The sequence below is a fragment of the Equus asinus genome, chromosome 17, assembly GCF_041296235.1.
Source record: "Equus asinus isolate D_3611 breed Donkey chromosome 17, EquAss-T2T_v2, whole genome shotgun sequence".
NCBI lineage: Eukaryota > Metazoa > Chordata > Mammalia > Perissodactyla > Equidae > Equus > Equus asinus.
In genome coordinates, this window is record NC_091806.1 from 28,570,572 (window position 1) to 28,595,409 (window position 24,838).

A 24,838-nucleotide genomic window follows, 5' to 3' on the forward strand; every position below is an offset into this window, starting at 1 on the left:
TAACCCATTAAACATATTTACAAACAATGATTTTTGTAAAGACAGGAAAAACTAGTGATAATCACATTGCATAGGGATAATTGTTTAATTTTTAAACAAAAAATATGTCGGAGTACACATACTTTATATATATAAATAAGAGGTATGACTCCTATCTATTAATGTATATTAATTGATTCAATCTATACTCTGCTAGTGGCCATTTGGTTTATATACAATTCTTTGCATCATATAGGCTCTAATAGAAGCAAATTTATTTTTAACGATTGGCACCTGAGCTAACGTGTTGCCAATCTTCTTCTTTTTTTCTCTAGAAGTAAAATTTTACATACATGGGGCCGGCCCCGTGGCCGAGTGGTTAAGTTCTCGTGCTCCGCTTCTGCAGCCCAGGGTTTCACCAGTTCGGATCCTGTGCGCGGACATGGCACCACTTGCCAGGCCACCTTCAGGCGGCGTCCCACATGCTACAACTAGAAGGACCCACAACTAAAATATACAACTATGTACTGGGGGGACTCAGGGAGAAAAAAAGCAGAAAAAAAAGAGATTGGCAACAGTTGTTAGCTCAGGTGCCAATCTTTAAAAAATAAAAAAAAATAAGAAAAAATTTACATATGTGATTTTCCATAGCCAGGGTTTTCTTTAAAATAAATTCCAAGAAATGGCCTTGAAGATCAAAGAGATTTAACTTTAAATAAGGTCAATTTGGCATTTTTATCAGAGTCAGATTTCATATTATCTAATTATCACCACATATTATCATATATTTCATATATTATCACATATGTCCTGATTTTTCTCTAATAACCTCACACTATTATACAGAAACTGAAAACCAGTGGTGATAAGTAAACTTGTACAGTCCCATAGACACTGTTTCATTGAATCCATAGAAATTTCTCACAATAGATTCCTGAATATAGTGCAATGAAACAAATTTGTCTGAAAAGATAATTCTCTCAAATACCCTTATGGAATGTTATGGTGAGTTCATGTTAAAGTGGCATTTGAAAATTCCCATAGACCCCTGTATTTCTGAGACACCACTCAAGTCCCACTTCTAAACCATGGCAGGACCTCAACAGTGACTTAGGGCAGAAGGGAGCAAATAATTGGAAAAGTTGCTACATTGGGAAGTAATCTGTTTTATTTATATCAGCTGGGCACTTGAACCTTATAAAGTTGATGTTAAGTGAGAGTGATGCACCATTCGAGGAATCAAACAGAAAATAAAGAAATTAGTGCCCCTGACATTGTGCAACCCGGCAGCTTAGGGGGACAGTCTCTGTATTACCCATTTATTGAGTAGTATTTTATCATGTGTGAGAATCATTGCTGCACGGGCATAGGTTGTTGTGTGTTCTTTAAATGCCTACAGTTGATTAATGTTCGAAAAAATGTGCAATAATCGCTTACCTTAGCTGTACATCTTGAGTCTTAATGCAATTAATTTAATTTCTACAAATATGTAAGTGAAAAATTTGTGTAAACAGACAACAATAACAGTAAGATAGGCAAGGCATGTACCACATTATACATCCTAACAGCTCAGGTAGTTTTGCATTTCTTCTGAACCATCACCTGGAGTAAAGAAAAGCATAGGTTTGCAGTTATTTTTGTTTACTTATTTGTTTTGTTTATTGTTATGGAGTTTATCCCTGCTTTTAAGAAAGCTGGAATACTCTTCAGGCAAATTTCATTTAAATGAGTATTTTTATAAGGTTTGGTAAACTGATTTTAGTCACAATTTTTAATGCCTTTTCATAGTGTTTTGCTATTCTCTATGTGATGATGCAAACACAAAATACGAAGTGGACTCCTGTGGGAGACAGTGTTGATGTGATTCTCAAACCATCTAAGTAATTGCTAGTAATTTCCCACCAGGTAACCTCAAGAAAATTCTATATTTGTGGTACCTACGAACTTTACTACCATTCTCTACTTCTCTGGTGCATATTTGGAGGAGGAGGAGTCTTCCTTGGTCACCTTCTTCTGATTCCTTTCCATACTCATTATCCCTCAGGTCCTTCCTGTCTCTTGGGATGCCAAATTCCTCAGGCTACACTCTGTTTACACAGGATCCAAACTTAATCTTCATAAATAATGGCTTCCCCCTAGACCATATAGTCTAATTCCCACTCCCCATTAAAGTCAGTGCACAGGTAACAATATGTAGTATTGAGGGCAGAAGGTTGTCATACTGGGAGGGAATCTGTTTTATTAATATTACCTGTGCAGTGGAACATAATTAATGTTGGTGTGAAGAGAAAATGATGTGGAGAGCGGTTATATTGCACAGTATCAGGAAGTAAATAGAAAATAAAGAAATCGGTGTCCTTTGATGTTGTGCAATCTGACAGTTTAGGGGGATGGTCTCTGTATTATTCATTTATTGAGTAAAATTTTATCATGTCAGTGAGTCATTGCTGCACAGTCACAAGCATAGGCTGCTGTGTCTTCTTTAAATGCCTAAAGTTGAGTAATGATCTAAAAACTGTACGATAATCTCGTATATTTTCTGTACATCTTGAGTCTTAATGCAGCTAATTTGCTTGTCACAAACCCATAGATGAAAGATTTTTGTAAACAACCAAGCAAAAACTAAGATATGCGGGGCATGTATCAGTTTATGCATTCTAGCACTTCAGGCATTTCTTCTGAAACACTTCATATTTCTTCTGAAAAATCACCTTGATCAACAGAAACATAGGTTTTACAGTTAGTTTTGTTTACTTATTTGTCTTTGCTTTTATGGAGTTTGTCCTTGCTTTCTATACAGCTAGAATACTCTTCAGCTAAATTCATTTAAATTACTATCTTTTCAATTTTTGGCAAAGATTTGAGTGATAATTTTTAATCACTTTTCAAAATGCATTGTTGTTCTTTGTGTAATGATCCCAACACTAAAACACCAAATCGACTCCTGTGGGAGATATTGTTGAGGTAAATCTCAAAGCATCTAAGTAATTGCTAGTAATTTTCCATCGAGTGAACATAAGAAAATGATATATTTATGATACCTAAGAGCTTTACTACCATTGTTTACTTCTCTAGTGCACATTTGAAGGAGGCAGAGTCACCTTTGGTCACCTTCTTCTGATTCCTTTTCATACTCACTTTCCCTCAGGTCTTTCCTGTCTCCAAAGGTGCATATTTCCTCAGGCTACAGTCTGGTTAGGCAGCTTCCAGAGTTTATCTTCATAAACATGGCATCCCCTCCAGACCATGAACTATAACTCACACACCGCATTAAATCTGGAGCATGGTTAACAATATCTTGCTGAAAATTTGAATAATCTACATTACTTCCCCAAGGGTTTGTGCGTTACTAGAGAATGGCCTTCTTTAACGTTGGGGTGAAGGGACTTAAAGTAGAATTTAAGACATCAAAGACAGATAAGTAAGAAAAAATCTGTATTTACATTGCTTTTCTGGTATCACTTATGCCCATAAACATAATACTATGTAGACAACTGTCTACTTCTAAACTCCTTCCAGAAAATGGTTGTCTGGCCCTATGGCACGCCGTTATAAATTCAGTGCAGGATCATGCGACCAGCAAAACCACCTTCACTAAGTCTGCACTTCAGGAAACACAAAAAGCAGTGCCTGTGGGTTATTAACATCTTTGTTTTGTAAGTAAGGCAGCACTTTTTAGGAGTACAAAGGATAATCATTTAAACAAGTATTCTACGAAAGTTGTATGCTTTATTAATTTTACAAGAATATCTTGAAAATATATTGTATACAAGAAACTGCTAAAGATTTAAAATAAATAAAATCCTGCAGCTGCCTGCAAACTGACAGCCTTTATTTTTTAAAAAAATCTTTAAAATTTTATACATGTATATAATTTTTTAAAGCAAATGAATTTTTGAAACCTACCAAAAAACAAAACACAATGAGCATTGCAGAGACTGCCCATGGGCCCTAACACAAACTGATGTCCATCATGATAGATTGCTCTGTGTGTTTTTAAAAACTATGTGGAGGTGAAATCATCCCGTTTTTGTCCGTTTGATGAATAAATTGCAAGCAATAGGATCCACTGGAGTATTTGAGGAAGCCACTTGGTTTAACTAATTTGGCCTGACTGTTTTTTTACAGAAAAGCCTCATGTGGCTTGTTGAGCATGCTTTATATATCTGCTTTAAACATTTACAATGTCCCAAATGCAAGAATGATTACCTTAAAGAAGGGATGTAGCTTCCCCCAAGATTGGCACTTCTCCAGGGGTAAGCATCTCTTCCCAGAAGCTAAGGATTAATTACTAACTTGCTTTAAATCATCTTGTGACCACAGACCTGCTGTGCTAGCAAAGCTTCTTGTGACAGTAGTAGATATTTGTGAATATGTGATTTGTGTTCTCTTTTCTAAGGCGGTATATTACCATTCTGTACACTCTTCTTCAGAGAACTTCCTTCTTTGTTGAAAAAGTTGTCCCTGGTTACAGTGCTCAAATTGGGTCACAATAAACTCACCCCAATTTGGCTTATAAATTGATTATGGATTATTTTCATCAACATTTTTATGTCTGGATTCTTTCACTCAATATTCTATATAAGAAATCCATCCATGCCATTGCATATGGTGATAATTCATTCATTCTATTTGCTGCGTAGTGTCCTAATTAACAAGCATACAATAATTTGTCAAATTCCAGATAATGCTACACTTTTGCACAAGCTTTGGGTGTGCATACTCACCATTTCTATTGGATATAAAACTAGAAATGGAATTTTAGGGCCATCTGTAATAGATACTGCCATATAGTTTTACAAAGTTGAACACCAATTCTGACTTCTATGACAGTGTGTGAGAGCTGCATTTGTTCCACATTCACACAAGTACTCCGTATTAATATTGTAAATCTTCTTCATTTTAGCTACTCTTTAGATGTGCAATGGTGTAGCATTTTGATTTTAATTTCTTTTTACCTGAATGTTAATAAAGTGTATGATGATTTCTCTGAAGTGTCTGTTAAAAAGTCTTATTGCAGATGGGGGGCCAGTTAGAGGAGCTGTGTTTAAAAGCATTTCATCTTTCACAGCTCACAACCTGTGTCTAATATCATTATTGATGTGGGGTCGGTGAGCCGAGGAGTCAAAAGATTTCTTAGACTCAAGATCTGGCAGTAGTGCCCTTTTATTTAGAGAGTAGAATAGCATGGGGACAGGACCCATGGGCAGTCAGAGTTTCTGCTGCTGCCGCTTCTGCTGCCCCCGCTGGCATGGGGACAGGGCCCATGGGCAGGCAGAGCCACTGCTGCTGCCCCCTCTGGCATGGGGACAGGACCCACGGGCAGTCAGAGCTCCTGCTGCTGCCCCGAGTTGAGGGTTAGGGCTAAATTTAAGGCATGGGTATGTGAGTCATCTCTTTACAAGACAAAGAAAAAAAAGTTAAAATGGTACCAGTGCCGGTATGTAGGCCCTACCATTGGGCGGTCCCACAACTTTTAGATAAGAATCAAACTGGATTGAGTAAATGGCAGAAGTCACTGCTCAAATATTATCTTCAACTAAAGACAAAGGAGGATTTTGGGGTGGGGGGTCAGTTACATGAGGTTGCCAGACAGTAAACAACTTAAGTTCTTGCCTTCCCCATTAAGAGTTTCCAGAGATAAGGCCATCCCCACTTCCTCCTGACACAGAGAGGGAGGCATGGAGATTTCCTTCACAAGTGCAACTGTCTCTGATCAAAGGGAAAACAAATTCCACTCCTCGGAGCCTGCTTTTTATCTGTAGTTTTAAAAGTAACCAGCCTAAAAATCCTCATCATAAACCGTTTTAAAATTAAGCAGCCTAAAAATCCTCATCAATTATTACCATTCAGATCAAATGAGCCTAGAGATACAATGCGATTCTTTCGTATGAAGATGAAGTCACTCTTTGTTTTGTTTGTTTGTTTTTAAATATCTCCAATAGTGGGGATAAGTTTACACAGGAGTAGAATCACAGATGTAAAGATGGATTTGGGCAACTGGAAAGAAACTTAAGAGACACTGTAGTGTGAGGTCTTCCTTTACAAAGAGGGGACTGAGGTCTATCAAGGAAGAGTGATTTGTGAAACAACACAGTATTTACACTTGCATAGGGTACCTGGTTCATAGCATATTTCTAGACAGGAATTTCCAGAGAGGTTAAAAGTTACTGCCTCTGGATTCAACATGCAGCCTCCCATATAGTAGGTTATTGAGTTTACTACTGCTGTATTCTAACGAATGTAGTTATACAGCCTACCACCAGGATGCATCTATCTGTCCACAGTATTACATGATGTTATATTTGGGTGTATGAACCTAGTGTATCATCACTATGTCATTATTATCTTTAAAGACAGATTTCAGTGCCAAGTCTTAAAGAAAGCAGTCCAGATATAGAAACATGCATATTCTATCAACCCACTTCATACATTCATTGGTAATGTTCTATTTGGACAATAATAGTTTCCCTCAGTCCCTAATGGAAGTGTGAGAATGGTATGACATAATGATGCAGAGAGTGGATGAAAATGGTTGGAATTGAAGTAGATGAGATAGAATAGACCAAAGGTTTTGATATTCTATTTTCCCTATTTCTTTTGTGGGGGAGGAAGACATTTCCTCTACCCTCTATGGGTTCTTCTGGCCAGAGAACAAATTAAATTAACATGAGACAGAATAACAGGAGAAAATTAAACAAAGCTTTATAAGATGTATACATGGGAGAGGCTCAGGCAACCTGAGCAACTTGCCAAAATGGCTGAAGCCACCACCTTAAATACCATCTTCAGCTAATGACAAAGGAGGATGTTGGGGGTGAGGGGAGTCAGTTACAGGAAGTTACCAGACAAGTACAGTAAACAGGAATAAGATTATTATGCAGATTTAAGTCCTTGCCTTCTGCATTGATAAGAGTTTCTAGAGATAAGTTCATCCTCCTTCTTCCTGGTACAGAGAGGGAGACACCTTTGCAGATGGAGATTTCCTTTACAATGTAAATGTTTCTTAACAAAGGGTAAGTAAACTCTGTCTTTCAGAGCTCCTTTCGTGTCTTCAGTTTATTAAAAGTAACCAGGCCCAAACAATCCTCATGCCAAAGAGACATATCTTGGGGTGGCCAATTCCAGTCCCCCACACTGTAGAATCCCAACATGGAAAGGTTAGTTCAGCCCATTGGTCCCAAGTTTCTCTTTAATCATGAATGAGGGGGAGTAGAATACATGACCCCAAAACATGTCACTTTGGAGTGTGGATTATTTCAACCTGAAGACAAGCAAGTCTCGACACACTAGGAAGTGCTGTTTACCTTCCCTTTAGCTGCCTAAAAGAATCTAGATAGAGGGCCTGCACCAAGAAAGAGCTAATTCCAAAGATAACATTTTATCAGAGAGACTTCTCTGAATGGCATGGCAAATATTAGTTTACAAAGCACTTGCTCTTCCCATTTTCCTGTGAATTGTCCTCCTCCCCTTTGAAGCCCAAGGCACCTACCCACTTCTCCTTATCTCAGGGTGGCATCTCAATTGCCTGACTGTCTTTGGGGCTTCAGTAGGTATGAGATTTGTTTTTCTCCAGTTAATCTGTTTTATGTCAATTTAATTGTTACGTCAGCCAAAGAGCCTAGAATGGAAGAAGGGAAGAGTTTTTTGTCACTCCATGAATCTACTATGCAACATGCCAATAAGTGACTTTTCACCCTCTAACTGCATAAATTCAGGGAGATAAAGCCTGCAATTAATCAAATTGCTTTTTCCTGTTTTATTGAGCTTTTGCTACCACATTTATTGATTTTAAAATTTACTTCTTGTTTGTTTGAACTCATTATATATGATTAAAGGGGCAAATAAGCAGATCAAATCCATCTTTACATGATACAATTGTCATCCATCATATGAATCAAAGATGTTGTGTATATAGCTTCTGAATCAGTGGCAGTCCACTGACCTTTTGTTTGGACTTTAGTATATTTCAAACAACGTTTTCTACCATGTTGCTGCTATTAAGAAAGATTCACAAAAATGTATCAGTCAATTGAAAAAGCATGGCCTAGGTAGAAACCCTTACAACATGTTTTACATAAAAGCATTAACTATAAATTTTTCAACAACTATGTTTTCCCCGAATCTGTCACTGTATCACACAAATGCCACCTTGAATCCTTGAATAGCAGAGGAGCTTCTTGGTCTTTACTTCCATTTTGAAGTGCTTTCACATAGGACATTTAGATTTCTTTAAGGGGTGCAATTCTGATAGATAATTACAAATGCCATTGTCTTGTGTGATCCTTCAGATAGATAGCTATATTTTCTTCACAAGCTTCCTTCAGTTCTTTGACATCAGAAAACTTGAGGAAAGACAGATGAAGCAGAGCATATCAAGAAGTAGGCAGATGAATGCTTTTTACTTCCTGGGTAATTAAAATGTCTTTATAGATTTATTACTTTAGCATCCACAACTATTTTGGGTACTTTCTTAAAGGCTATAAACTATGTATACAGGACACATATCATATGCTTATCTAATTTGTTTTGAATGATATCTAATAACCACTCAAAAATGTTTTTTGGTATGTAACTTTTATTATCTGTTTTTCCATTTTGTGTTCCAGATACATTGTGGTTAGTGGATTAACAGGAATGATTCACTCAACCTTGAGCAAAGAATGCTCACAGTCTCATATTGGAGTCAATGCTCTAATCAACAGAATGAGAGAAACAATGATACTTTGAGGTAAGTATTACTAAGAAACCACAAAGAGAACATTTCAGCAGGACTGAGGAGGGGGAAGAGGGAAGGAAAGCTGAGTGGAAGTGACTGAGTTGAGAGTTTCAGCTCAAGGATGCATTTCACCAGGACCATCCCCTTTGCTCTCTATCCTTCCTATGGTGGACTGCACATGCTCTAAAAAGGCGTTGTCTGCCCACCTCAGGATCTCTGATTCCCAGCCTCTCTGTCTAGAATCCTTTCTTCCCCCAGCATCCATTGTGTTTTTATACATTGTTTAGATCTGAAACTGAATTTCAAAGACTCTTTCCTTCTCTGCACCCTAGATTGAGATATTTTGCTTGATCTTAGAGTATCTTGCCTTTTTACTTCTGGGTCATGCATAGTTTATTGTAAATTATTTATAAGATTAAATAATTAATGTTTTCCAGTTCCACTGTATTATAATATTATTAGTAAAAAAGATTACTAGATTCACCATCAAATGCAGATCACCTAGTAGCATAACAGGTGCATTCTAAATTCTAATAGCTCTTATATAATTAATGCATAAAATAAGCATCAAACAAATACAAAATTGGCACACTAAAATGAAAATTGGAAAGTTTTCCAAAAATAGCACCTTATTTAAATTGAAGGCATATGATAAATTATAGCATATTTAGGAATCTCCAAAATATTGGTATCACTATGGCTTAGTAAAATACTTATTGTATTTATTAAGGTATTTGAAACAAAGTTATAGTATAACAAATTATTTAAAAAACACAAGAACATGTTTGTATATCTATATGTATATAAACAGATGTTTATTAATAGTATACACCTATTTACTTAAAAAACAAACTTTATATTATAGTTTTCCTAGGAACTCTTTCACATCCTTGTTCTGTAGATTATAAATCAATGTATTTAACATGAGAATCACAAGAGTGTGAAACAATGAGGTCATTTTGTACTGATCTAGGGGGAAGGAAGAACACAGTTTTCTGGAAAATTACAACAGCAGTTAAGTGGGATTTGCAGGTGGAGAAAGCTTTGAATCTTCCATTAACAGAGTGGATCTTAAAGACTGATAGGTTAGTATATCAATAAGAGACAAGAACTCCTAAAATGGTACTCAGTTCAATGAAGCCAAGAAAGTTAATTCATTGACCTGTGTATCTGAGCAAGAGAGCAATAGGAGATGATGGATATAACGGAAGAAACAGTTAATCTCGTTTGACCCACAAAAACATAAGTAGAATGTTAATGTTTGTGTTTATCAAGGTATCTGCCATTCCACCAGATAAATCCCAGCTGTGAACAGGGAGCACAATCTGCTGAACATGTTCACTATACAGAGTGAGTTGTTGCTAATCACCTTGTACCTATTAAATGCCATTATTGCCAGGAGTAGACACTCAGAATCTGCAAAGACACAGAAGATGGAGAATTGCAGAGAACAGCCAATGATGGGAATTGATTTTCTTGTCAAATAGGTCCACCAGCTTGGTGGGGCCCAATTGCTGTGGAATAGTAGATGTCACACAAAGAGAGGTGGCTGAGGAAAAAGTACACAGATGTGCGTAGCTGACAACTCATTCTAGTTAAAATGGCCAGACCAAGTTTTACTCAGAGATTAATGAAATAAACAACCAGAAACCTGGAAAATAGGGTCACTTTGATACGAAGGTTATTGGTAATTCCCAAGAGAGGGAATTCAGTCAAGGAGGAGCGATTTCTCTTGGCCGTTCTTCTTTGTTTCTGTTCTAAAATGCTACAAAAATGACCCGGGAAGTGATAGATCAAAGAAATTTCTGTAATGCAGAACCTGATCTGTTTCTGTAAATTGTCTTTCTTACCATCAGAAAATACAACATGTCACTCTAAAGAGGTATTGTCTTATGAAAAAAGCAAAAGTGTCTGGGATAGAGTGTTGATAATCTTTGATTCTAACTATATATGTCATTCCTGAAACATGTGTTTCATCTTGGCATCTGTCACTCAATGTCAAGTAGTAGATTTGAATAAAGTGAAAGCTCATTTTAGATCCAAAGTAATATATAAGAAAAAAGAAAGTTAGTTAGAAATGGCTGCCGGGGTCCCGCCCCGGCGGAGTCCAGGTTCCTGAGGGATGGACGGCGTCGGCGCGATGAGGGAGGGGGAAAATAAGGGGGACGTGAGACTTGGGTTGGTGTTAGCAAGTCCGACTTTACTGTGCACAAGTGTCGTTTATATATTTTTCAGGATTAGTACCGAAATAGTTCTACAAATATTCTCAGAGAGATAAGGAAATAAAAAACGAGCACAAGAATATTTATTAGCATTCTATTCTATAGAGCATAAGGTTAATGGTAGTCTTCTCCGCAATTAACTAGTGTTCGTTGTCTCTAAGCTAAAGGAGATAGGTACCTAGGCATCTGTTGTAATTCCTGGTAAAGTTAAATCAAAGAGAGAAGGTCCAGGCCTTGGGACAGGACAGCAGTCTGTCTGGTTACATCCTGGTGGAGCCATCCCTGCCTCCCTCAATCATTTACGTCATTAGTGTAGATGGTTAATGGGAACAAAAGGCGACTCCAGGGTGTCTTATCCCCAGGGCTATCTGCATTCTCAGTGGGCAGTTAAACATCTTTACTTTTGCGCGCCCTTTAGGGGGTGGAAGCATTCCTTTGTCTTTTAGATTGTAGAGCTAACAGTCCCTTAAGTACACTGCTGGAGAAAGTATCACTTTGTTAGTAAAGGGCTGAAAAGCTAAGCTAAACTGTATATCTTCAAGAATAAAAAACAGAAATAAGTATAGACATAACCTTGATAGAAAGCATGCATATAATCCAGAAAATATCAGGGGTGTCAGCCGGCCATTCTTCACCGAGGGGCATCCCTGCACCCCTCAGCCCTTCTACTCATCAATTATTTATTTATTGCTTTTAGGAGAAAACCTCTATAACATTTTAACAGAAAGCTGAAGGTCAAGAATAATATATAAATACTTCTTGATCATCCAATTAACCAGCAAACTTAGAAGGATGATGCATATATGTATTTAGACAAAGAACTGGAGGGAGAAGGAAACATTAACCAGACGGAGGCCATAAACCTAATTCGACATCTTATCTGGGCAGGATTCCTTTCTGCTTGTCTCAAATGGGACTGTGTGCTCCTCCAATAATGAACTGAAAAATATCTTGAAAGTTACCTGCAGGTGGTCACATTCTCTTACTATATCTAATTTTCCCAGGAGGTAGTGCCTCCCAAGCAGCCACCCAAAGGAGTGAAAACTGGAGGTTAAGAAAGGAAAAGGAATGAAGGGCAATTAGAAGCAGCACAGGTTTCAGAACTATGTGAGGGGCTGGCCGGTTATTCTTCACCAAGGGGCGACCCTGCACCCCTCGGCGTTAATCGGCTGGACCCTGTCAAACAGCCGATCAAATGATGTAGCCACGGCTCCCAGCAAATGGCCAGAAGATACTGGGCAATATATGTTTGACTAAAAAGATAACATTTGTTGCATTGCTCAGGAAATAGAATTGCTTTTATCACTGACAATGATATTGAATGTGAGTTAACAAATTAAAATTTTTTTTGGTATTGTTTCTGGTGCATGGCATCTTTAGTGTTTACGCAGACATGAAAGACATTTTATCAAACTATTCTATCACTCTTCCCCAGCTGTTTGCTAGAGCATTTATAACCCATTTGTATGACTGACCTTTGCCAAAAGACAAATCCTTTGACAAGTCAAAGAGAAGTGATAAAAAGAAGTGGAAACAACAGACTATAATGCATAAATTTGCATCTCTTTGGATTTTAAGTTGACCTTTCCATTAAAATAATAATGGGAAGAGGAAAAATAAATGTTCCTTATAAGTAGGGTTCCATCTTTTATTTATGTATGCATTATGTTAGTGTGTGTGTATGTTGATATATGAAAATCTGAGTGTAGATGGTGATTTGATTTTTTTTCTAGACTTAAATATTATGGCTTGTAGTCCATATGGACCTGGATTTACATGTACTAGTTTTCAAAATGTGTTTTCTCCATTATTATTTGAAAAAGAAAAGAACAAATCTTAAATTTACATATACAATATCACTTGCACAGTGTTACACGATAACGATTTCCTTATAAATCTTAACTAAAATATTAATAAGAAAAATTTTTATCCTTATCAAATGATAAACGAGGTCAGTAAATTTCATGCAGGTCTAAAAAATATTATTGATTGGCTGTTCAATTACAGAGTTTATTTAGCAGAGTAAGCAGGTATAAAATGTTTCATTTCCAAATTCTTTAATACTTATTTACTCATTTTTCCAAAAAATAAGGCTTTCCGTCCATATTCTTTAAATTTATCCATTTGGAAACTTACCTGAAATGAGTAAGACTTTCTGTTCTTATCTCTGGTAAATGAACAATAGGCAGATTGCATTTTATTTCTACCTAATGATGGTTGAGACTTAAATCTTTAAACCCCCTGCCTTCACTCTTCTGTGTTAGGAGAGTATCATCAGTTAGATTTCTTGTTCTGTATTTTCTCCTGTGAACAGTGCAAAAAATTAGAAAAGATTGAACTTTTACTTCTTCATTTTTGTCAGCAAATTGATCAATGTCAGAAATTTATCAGGATTTATTATAATTCTGTGAAAGAGGAAATGAGTGGAACCATATTAGAATAAAGCCTGAGCAGGAATTTCAGAGGAATTGCCTTGTACATTTTATATTCTTTATCTTCAAAACTGGAACAATTTCCTAACATTCCAAGAAGTCAGTAAGGGCAAAAATATTCTGCTTGTCACTACTGATCAAATTGGATTTTGCTGATGACCAAATTGCTAACCAATCAATGACATACAAGTCTAGCCTCACTCATCTAGCTCCAAGGAACTCTTCTTTAACACACCTTACTTCATCTTCTTCCCTTCTTCCCATAAAAACGCTGAACACATATCCTGTAATCAGAGCATTATTTGAGTTTCTACCTGAATCTGTACTCCTTGAATTGCAATTTTTTTATTCCAAAGTAAATGCCTCTCTGCTTCTCATTTGGCTCTTTATTTTCAGGTTAACAATGCAATATTTCATGCCTACCACAAGTCTACACCCTCCACCAGTAAAACTAGATGTCTAATGATAATCAAAGATCCTATATTTATATGATGTTCATCCCCTTTTGTTTGTCATACTGTTTCTTCCATTTCTGAAACAGTTTCCTTCATCACCCATTAAGAAATATGGTAAACTTATGTATTACTTCTTTCATTAGTAATTGTCTGATTCTTTTCCTTCAAGTATATGTCCATCACCCTCATTTCAATGATTTCTTTTTACTGTATTATGTGGGGGACTGGAATTGGCCCCCTAAAGATATGTCTCTGTGGCATGAGGATTATTTAGGGCTGGTTTCTTTTAAAAAGTGCAGACAGGAAAGAAACTCTGAAAAGTACAATTTCCTTACCCTTTGTTAAGAGACATTTACGTTGTAAAGGAAATCTCCATCTGCAAAGATGTCTCCTTCTCTGTACAGGTAGAAGGGGGATGACCTTATCTCTAGAAACTCTTATCAACGCAGAAGGCAAGAACTTAAATGTGCATAATAACCCAACCCTTGTTTACTGTACTTGTCCGGTAATCTCCCGTAACTGACTCCCCTCACCCCCAATATCCTCCTTTGTCTTTAGCTGAAGATAATATTTAAGGTGGTGTCTTCAGCCATTTTGTCAAGTTGCTCAGGTTGCCTGAGCCTCTCCTGTGTATACATGTTATAAAGCTTTGTTTAATTTTCTCCTGTTATTCTGTCTCATGTGAATTTAATTCATTCTGTGGCCAGAAGAACCCAGAGTGGGTAGAGGAAATATCTTCCTCCTCTACAATTACATCCACTACACTTCATACACTCTTTATTGAATTATGCCTTTTATTTATGTATGTATGTGACTCTACATTCCCACAATTCTTAGTATAAATATTTACATGAGTTATGACTCAGTACATTTGTGTTGGTAAATACTTGCCCATTGTTAAACTGATGGATGTTCAACAAAGAGTAGTAAACACTCTTTGAAGGCTGTTTCTACTAATACAGTAATATGTACAAAAGTGATCTTTTATTAAAAACATGTGATGAGATTATGCTTTAAAGAAAAAAGGCAAAGTTTCTTTAGTTCCAAAATAACTTTTGTGTGTTATAATTAGTGGTAGTACTTCAAAAATTGGAAGGTACTGAAAGGGTGCATTTTGCCTTTGCTGAAATGCCTCCCATACAGCTACCAAGAAAATACTCCACCCTTCTGGAATATTGGTCAACCATGTTGGTCCCTGACATGATTGTACTCCTTCACTGGGACAGGAATTTAGATCCTGTCTTCCCATCATTCTGCCTATAAAATGCTCTCTGTCTATAAATGTGTATTTTAAGCACTTCTTTTTTCAGCACTAGATTTGTGAGGGCATTGTGGAGTTCAACCAAATATCTTTTCTTTTTCTTACATTATTTAACTTGACTCCATATATATCATAACATATTTCTAATATTGTCTTGTGTTTTCTAAACCTTCTCTAGCAACTTCATTATAGAGATATTAAAGGTGAGATCAAAGTAAGCATTAAACTTCTGGAGTTTCATAGGCATTATGTTTTGCTGACTCCAAAGATCTTGCTCTTAACAGGTTCCGTCTAGAGTGGAATGACCTTGAGGACATTATGCTAAGTGAGATAAGTCAGGCAGAGAAAGACCGATATGAATGGAGATATAGTCCTCTTTTCCAGTGGCCTTTGAGGATATCCAAGCCCTTTACCCCCAAAATTCCATTCATGAAGTTTCTATGCAGTTTTCAATAACACATCATCTGTCCTCCAGGGTGAGGGCAAGAAGGGAAATCCATAAGCTGATGTGAAGTTTGAGAGTTGCAGTACGAATCTAGAGCCGCTTATCCTGTGAAGCTCGGCTAATATAATTGGGACAGAATGATAGAATGATGAGGAATAGAGGATTCGAGAAGTTCTGTACATCAAATGATCCCTGTCTCTGATACTTATTCAGCCTATATGAGATTGCTCCTCTCTGTTGCATGTGAAGATAATTCATTCTTTTTCTTTGCTGTATAGTATCCCAACGAACAAACATACTATAGATTATTTGTCAAATTCCAAATAATAATACATTGATGATTTTTTGCACAAGCTTTGGGTGTACATACTCACTCATTTCTATGGTATATGAAACTAAGAATTTAATTTTAGAACCAGCCATAATAGATACTGCCATACAGTTTTCCAAAGCTGAATGTCAATTCTGACTTTTACTGTCAATATGTGAGAGCTGTGGTTGTTCCACATCCACACAAGTACTTGATATTAACATTGCGAATCATTTTCATTTTAGCTGCACTTTAGGTGAGTCATAGTACTGGGCTGTGATTTTAATTTTAATTTTCCTGAACCCTAATAAACTGTATAACCATTTCTGTGTAGTGTCTGTTAAAATCTGAATGCAGAATGGATGACCAGTTAAAAGAGCTGTGTTTAAAAGTATTTGAAATTCCACAATTCACACTCTAGCTGCTATCAGTATTGCCATTGAGGTCAAATCAGCCTAGAGATACAATTCAGTTCTTTGTATGAAGATGAAGCCACTCTTTGTTTTGTTTTGTTTGTTTGTTTGTAAATATCTCCAATAAAATGGGGATAGGTTTACACAGCATTAGAACCACAGATATATAGAGATGGATTGCGGCAACTGGAAAAAACCTACATACGCTGTAGTGTGCAACTCTCCTTTACAGAGAGGAGGGGACTGAGGCCTAGTGAGGAAGAGTGTTTGTGAAACACAAAAGTCTTTACAGTTGCATTGGGTGCCTGGTTCAGCACATATTTCTGCAGATGAATTTCCAGAGAGGTTAAATTTTCTGCCTCTACCTTTAACACAACTTCCCATACACTGGGTTATATAGCTTGCTGCTGCTGTATTCTAATAAATGTAGTTATATAGCCTGTCACCAGTATGTATCTATCCGTTCACTATGTCACATGCTGTTATATTTAGGCATATGGCCCTAATCTCCCATCACCATGTCATTATTATCTTTAGAGATTTCAGTGCCAAGCCAATAGGAAGGGAGTCCAGATACAGAAATACGCTTAAACATTACCCACTTTACACAGTCTTTGGTAATATCCTATTTGAACAAAAATATTTTCCATCCATCCCTGGTGGATGTGTGATAACAGTGTTATTAATGACGCAGACGGTGGAAGGTATGGGTATGGATTGAAGTAGATGAGTTAGGGTAGACCAAAGATTTACTCTATTTCTGTAGAATATCAACATGGAAGTGTTAGTTTAGGCCATTGACCGCAAGTTTCTATTTACTCATGAATGAGGGGGAATGGAATATGTGACCCCAAAATACACCACTTTGCAGTGCGGATTATTTCCACCTGATGACAAGCAAGGCCCAACACACTCAGGAAGAGCTGTTGACCTTCCACTTAACTGCCTAAAAGAATTTATGCACCACGAGAGAGCTAATACCAAAGATATTGATCAGAAAGGCTTCTCTGTATGGCATGGCAAACGTTCATTTACTAAACATTTCCTCTTCTCATCTCCCTGTAAATTGTCTTCTTCCCCTTTGAAGCCCCAGACTCCTACCCCTTCTCTCTTTTTTTTAAAGATTTTATCTTTTTCCTTTTTTTCTCCCCAAAGCCCCCCAGTACATAGTTGTATATTCTTCGTTGTGGGTCCTTCTAGTTGTGGCATGTAGGATGCTGCTTCAGCATGGCTTGATGATCAGTGCCATGTCCGCGCCCAGGATTCGAACCAACGAAACACTGGGCCGCCTGCAGTGGAGTGCACAAACTTAACCACTCAGCCACGGGGCCAGCCCCCCTACCCCTTCTCTTTAGTTCTGGATCACATATAGATAATTGCCTCTCTTTGGGTCTTGCATTTTTGGGCTTCCCATACAAATGAAATTTCTTTTTCTCCTGTTAATCTGTCTTATGTCAATTAAATTATTAGAAGTGCCAAAGAACTTAGAAGGAATAAAAGGAATTATTTTGCCCCTCCATGAAACTACCATACAATATTCCTAGTAAATGATTTTTCAAACTCAAATTGCATAAATTCAGGGAGATGAAGTGAACAATTGATCAATTAAGTTTCTTCCATTTTTAGACACATTAATTGAGCTTAAGATACCTCATTTATTAGAATAAAATTCCCTTGGTACTTTTCACTCTTTATATACGATTAAAGGAGCTAATATACAGATAAAAACAATCTTTAAATGATATTAGTGTCATATGTCACATAGAAAGAAGATGGCATGTGTATAACTTCTGAATAGTGGCAACCCACTGACTCTGATTGATTGGATTTTAATATATTTCAATGTTTTCTGCTATATTGCTGTTGTCAAGAAAGATTAACAAAAGAATATGGGTAAGTTGAGAAAATATGATAAAAGGGAAAACCCTTAAAACTTTTCCTCAAAAAAGCATTAATCATAGATCCTTTTTTCCATCATCACATTTTTTGCTAATCTGTAACTGGGTCTCACAAATGCCACCTTCTCTAGCAAAGGAGCCTCTGAGTTTTTACTTCCATTCTGAAATTCTTTCACATAAGATATTTACAATTACTTAAAGGGTACAATTGCAGTGGATAATTAAGAATGCCAATGAATCTTGCATGGTCCTTCAAATATATAGCCATATCCAAGTTTTCTCAACAAGCTTCACCAGTGTTTAACACCAGAAAGTTTGAGCAAAGCCAGATGATCTAGTGTACATCAAGAAAGTACACAGATGGGGCCGGCTCCGTGGCCGAGTGATTAAGTTCGCGTGCTCTGCTGTGGTGGCCCAGGGTTCAGATCCTGGGCGCGGACATGACACCGCTCGTCAGGCCACGTTGAGGCGGCATCCCACATCCCACAACTAGAAGGACCTGCAACTAAGATACAGAACTATGTACTGGGGGGTTTGGGAAATAAAGCATAAAAAAAAAATTGGTAACAGTTGTTAGCCCAAGTGCCAATCCTTAAAAAAATAAAAAAAGGAAGATTGGAAACAGTTGTTAGCCCAGGTGCCAATCTTAAAAAAAAAAAAAAAGTACACAGATGATTGCTTTTCACTTCCTGTGTAATTAATATGAATGTCTTTGCAGCTTAATTAACTTAGTACCCACAATCATTCTATGCACTTCCTTAAAAGTTATAAAATATATATACAAGGCACATATCATATCCTCATTTAATTTATTTTGACCAATGTCTAAGAAACACTCAAAAGTGTTATTGAGTATGTTGATTTTTATTATTTGTTTTTCTTTTTTGTGTCCCAGAAACAACACATGTCCTGGAATGATAGGGATAGAACACGCAGTCCTTGAGTAAAGAATGCTCACGGGGCTGGCCCAGTGGTGCAACGGTAAAGCACGCACGTTCTGCTTGGTGGCCCAGGGTTCGCAGGTTTGGATCCCAGGTGTGGACACGGCACCAATTGGCACGCCATGCTGTGCTAGGCGTCCCACATACAAAGTAGAGGAAGGTGGGCATGGATGTTAGCTCAGGGCCAGTCTTCTTCAGCAAAAAGAGGAGGACTAGCAGCAGTTAGCTCAGGGCTAATCTTCCTCAAAAAAAAAAAAATGCTCACAGTCTCATATTAGAGTTAACAGTTTAATCAACAGAGTGACAGATAAAATGATGTCTTGAGTAAAGTATTATTAGCAAACCACAAAGATGGAATTCAACCAGGACTGAGAAGAGGGAAGAAGAGAAGAACTGATTGGAAGTGACTGGGTTGAGAATTTCAGAGCAAGGATGTACTTTACCAGAACCTTCCTCCTTGTTCTCTGTCCTTCCCATGTTGAACTTCATATCCTCTAAGAATGCATTGTCTGCCCACCTCAGGATCTCTAATTCCAAGCCTTTCGGTCTAGAATCCTTTCCTCTCCCCTCCATCTTTTGTATCTCTATTCATTGTTTATTTTTGAAACTGAATTCCAAAGGATCTTTTCTTCTCTGCACTCTAGATTGAGAAATTTTGCTTGAACTTAGAGTATCTTGCACTTTTACTTCAAGGCGATATATAATTTATGACAAGTTATTTGTAGGATTAGCTAATTAATGTTTCTGATTTCCACTTCTTTATAGGATTCATGAGTAAAGAAACTACTTGCTTCACCATTAAATGCAAAACAGCTAGAAACACAAAAGGTACATTCTAAACACTAATAACTTTTAGGATAATTAAACTAATACATAAAAGAAACATCGAGCAAGTGAAAAGTTGGTACACTAAGATGGAAATCAGAAAGAAGGATCACAGTCATTGTTTCCTTAAAGAAAAAGAATTGATTTTATCACTGACATGATATTGTGTACAAGTTAAATGGAAATTATCATAGTACTGCTTTTTGCATATAGCGTCTTTAGTGTTGACTGAGACACAAAGCACGTTTTATAGAACTCTTCTATCACTCTTCCTCATTGGTTTGCTATAGTGTTTATAATCTGTTTGTTTGACTGATCTTTGCCAAATGACAGTTCCCTCCACAAGCCAAACACAGTGATGAAAATAAGTGGAAACAGCAGACTGTAAGTTGTAAATTTGCATATTTTAGGATTATAAATGGACTTCGCCATTAAAATGAAAATAGGAAGAGGAAATATAAGTGCTCCCAAGAGATATAGGCTCCTGTCTTGTATTTATATATGTATTATGTATGTGTGTGTGTCTGTTGATACAAGAAAATTTGTGCGTGGTAGTCTGATTTTTATTTTTTCTAGACTTAAGTATTGTGGTATGTGGTCCATATGCACTTGGATTTACATATATTGATGTTTATAGTGTGTTATCTATATTATTATTCAAAGAAGATAAAAGAAAATATTAAAGTGTAATATGATATTTGCACAATGATAAAAAAGTAATGATTTACTTATCAGTCTTAATTAAAATGTTAATAAGTAAAAATATTTACTATCCTTATACAAACAGCAAATGAGGTCAGTCGAATTCACACAGGTCTAGTAAAGAAATATCATGTCTGGGCCTTATATTACAGAGTTTATTTAACTGAATAATTAAGTGCAAAATGATTCATTTACAAACTCCTCAGTACTTGATTTCCCATTTTCCAAACGTGTAAAGTTTTTCCTCATTACATTCTTTAAATGTAACCATTTAGAGACCTACTTGAATAGAGCAAGTCATTCTGTCCTTATCTCTGGTACAGGAACAACAGGCAGATTCCATTTTATTTTGGCTGAGTGACTGTTGGGAATGAAGTCTCTAAAGTTTCTGTCTTCTGTGTTATGAGAACATGATTAATTAGCTTTCTAATTCTGTATTTTCCACTGTGAATGTTACAACAACTTTAACAAAGCCTACACTTCTAATTCTTCGGTCTATTCGCCAAATTGATAAATGTCAGAAATTTACCAGGATTTATTTAATGCTATTTTCCATGGCGACCATGAGTCAATACCCTCTTCAAGTGAACCAGATATCTAATGAAATTCAGATAGATCCTCTACTTAATGATTTCCATCTCTTTTTCACGATTTATACCGTTTCTTCCATTTGTGAAGCATCTCCTTTGCTTTCCATTTAGAAATAAGGTAATCTTATATGTTGAGTTTTCATTAGTCATTGTCTGATTTTTTCCCCAGGTACATGTCAATTACCCTCATTTCTATAATTTGTTGGCTATGTAGGGGCAGAAAACTTTTGCCTTCTTCCCTTTAGATTTTTTGACTGCCTTAATAATTAAACTGATTTAATAATCAGACAGATTAACAGGAGAAAAATTTAATTTCATTTGTACAGGAGGCCCATCAAAAAATATGAAACTCAAAGTAGTGACCAAAGCAGGCAACTGTTATACCTTTTAGACAAAGAGACAGTAAATTTGTCAAGAATTGACCAGAGTAAGGGGTTTTGGCTTGGGATAATACATTAGCGTAGGAGAAACAAGGCTTGTTTATGTAGCCTTCTTCGCCAAATTCCCTACCTCTGGTGATAAAGATTCCTGATATCTCCTGGTACTGCAGGCATAACTTTCACATGAGAGGTTTATTTCCTGCTTTTAGAGGGACAAAGGAGGTTCAGAGTACCTTCTTGCATTGACTGTTTCTTAAGTAACTTTAATTCAAAATAATCAATATGCCAAAATTGCTTATTTTAAGGTGGCATATTCTGCTCTCCCTCAACTGTATAATATCTACTACACCTACTACATTCTTTTTTTCTTTTTAAAGATTTTATTTTTTTCCTTTTTCTCCCCAAAGTCCCCTGGTACATAGTTGTGTATTCTTCATTGTGGGTCCTTCTAGTTGTGGCATGTGGGACGCCGCCTCAGCATGGTCTGATGAGCAGTGCCACGTCCGCGCCCAGGATTCGAACCAACGAAACACTGGGCCGCCTGCAGTGGAGCACGCGAACCCAACCACTCAGCCATGGGGCCAGCTCCACTACATTCTTTATGGAATTATGTATTCATCTATTTATATATGAGTCTTTCTACATTCCCCCATCATTAGCATAGGATATACATGAGTAATGGCTCAGTAAACGTGTATCTTTAAATATTTTCCTGTTGTTAGGCTGGTGGATGTTGAACAAGTGGTAGAAATAAACAGCTTTTGAAGCCTTTTTCTACTAATATAGTTCATATGGTCAAGAATGATCTTTTATTTAAAAAAATGTGTTTTGGGATAATGCTTTCAAAAGAAAAAAGCCAAGATCTGCTTATTGCCAAAGTACGTTTTGTGTGCTTTTATTCATTGTAGTACTTTGAAATTGGGAGGAACTGGAAATGTGAATTTTGTGTCTACCTATGTCCCTCCTGTAAAGCTACAAGTATAATGCTCCACCTCCCTGAATCTTGGTCAACCACATTCGTCCCCGCCTTGATTGCATTCCTTCATTGGGACAGAGAGATAAATCCTGTGTTCTCATTATTCTGCCCCATAAAATATCTCCACTTTCTCATCTATAAATATGCATTTTCAGAACTTCTTCATTCAGCACTAGATTTGTGAGGCAAAAGGTAGGGATTTGGATATAGACCATTGCAGGTATCTTACCCATTGTTTTATGTTTTTCCTATATTATTTAACTTTCTTCCATATATATCATCATACATTTCAAATATTATCTTGTGTTTCCTGAGCTGTCTCTAGCAAACTCATTATACAGATAGTGAAAGTGAGATCCAGAAGTAATCAGTAAACTTCTGGAGTTTCATAGGCATTATGGTTTTATGACTCAAAGTACTTGCTCTTAATAGGTTCCTACTATAGTGTAAGCAACATCAGAGAATTATGCTAAGTGAGATAAGTAAGACAAAGAAAGACAAATACTGTATGAGCTCACCTATAGGTGGAATCTAAAGAAGTTGACTTACAGAAACAGAGTGTAGAATGGTGGTTACCTGGGGCTCAGGGTGGGGGAGTTGGGGAAATGTTGGTTGAAGGTTATAAACTTGCAGCTATAAGAGGACTAAGTTCTGGAGATCTAATGCACAGCACTGTGATTATAGTTACAATAATGTATTATATACTTCAAAGTTGCTAACAAAATAGATCTTAAATGTTCTCACCCCAAAAGTGAAATACTAATTATCTGATGTGGAGCAGGTGCTAGCTGATGATATGGTGGTAACAATATTCTAATATATAAATGTTTCAATTAAAGACTGTATTGCACAATTCCTAGAAGCACAAGAAAATAAGTAGAACGGTGCCCTTGAAGTAGTGCAGCATGGCAGCCTTGGGGATAATCTCTGTATTGGCCATGTTCTGAGTGACATTTTAAAATGCATGAATCATTTCAGGATGCTGACAAGCACAAATTTCCATGTGTTCACTGAATCTTACTGCTGATTGTAAGTACAATAATGTACACCTGTTGTACACTCTGCCTCATGGTGGTTAACGTTTCTTTACCATAACACAAGTAAATACAACACTTGTGTGTACACAAAGTAATTTACTGAATGATAAGTATGAACCAGAGTATACATACAAATATTCCAGGTAATTCATTTCTTCTGAAACCACACTGTAAACTAGACAGAGACATAGTTTTTTCAGGGTCCTATAAAGCTAGAACACACTTTAGGCTAAAATTGTTAAAATATTCTTGATTTGGGGTAAGAGACACCTTAGAGATATATTTCAATGTCTTTATGCATTTTACTGTAATTATTTGTGTGATGATGTTCATGCAAACATACTTTACTGTTGCATGAGATAGTAAGGAGACAAAGCTCAAACTAAGTAATTGTAATAATTTGCCACCTATTCAACTGAAGACACTAATGCATTTGTGCTACTCAAGAGCTTTCCTACCATCATCTACTTCTCTGATACATCTTTGAAGGAATGGGAATTGTCCTTGGTCATTTTATTCTTATTCCTTTCTAAACTCTTTTTCCCATCAGGGGCTTCTCTGTCTCCAGGGTTGGCAAATCTCTGAAGATTTCACTTTGTCAAGGCAAGACCAAAATTTAGCTTCCTAAACATGACTTCCCCTGAAGACAATTTGGTATAACATCCCTCCAACACTTTCCTTAAAACCTGAGCCTCAGTGGCTCCATTATTATTAAAAATTTGATAATTAATATCCCAAAGTAATTTGTATTTAATTGAAGCTGACTTTCTTTTATCATGGAAGAAAATGACTTAGTTAGAATTTAAGACATCAGAAAAAAGCAAGTGAGAAAAAAAATCTGTGTCTGATAACTTCCCTTGTGCCACACTGAATCTAAATGTAATACTACATAAGCAACTGTTTACTTATAAACTCTTTCTTTTAGAAAATAGTTGGAAGGCCCTGAGCCTTGGTTCATTATGAGTAATTTCAGTGCGTAATAATGGTGCCAAGGAAAACAAGTCTCCTTGTTGCTGGAAACAATATTAAGAGTGGTCATGGATTGAATAAGCCATCTTTGCTTTTTTTTTTTTTTTTTTTAAAGATTTTATTTTTTCCTTTTTCTCCCCAAAGCCCCCCGGTACATAGTTGTGTATTCTTCGTTGTGGGTTCTTCTAGTTGTGGCATGTGGGACGCTGCCTCAGCGTGGTCTGATGAGCAGTGCCATGTCCGCGCCCAGGATTCGAACTAACGAAGCACTGGGCCGCCTGCAG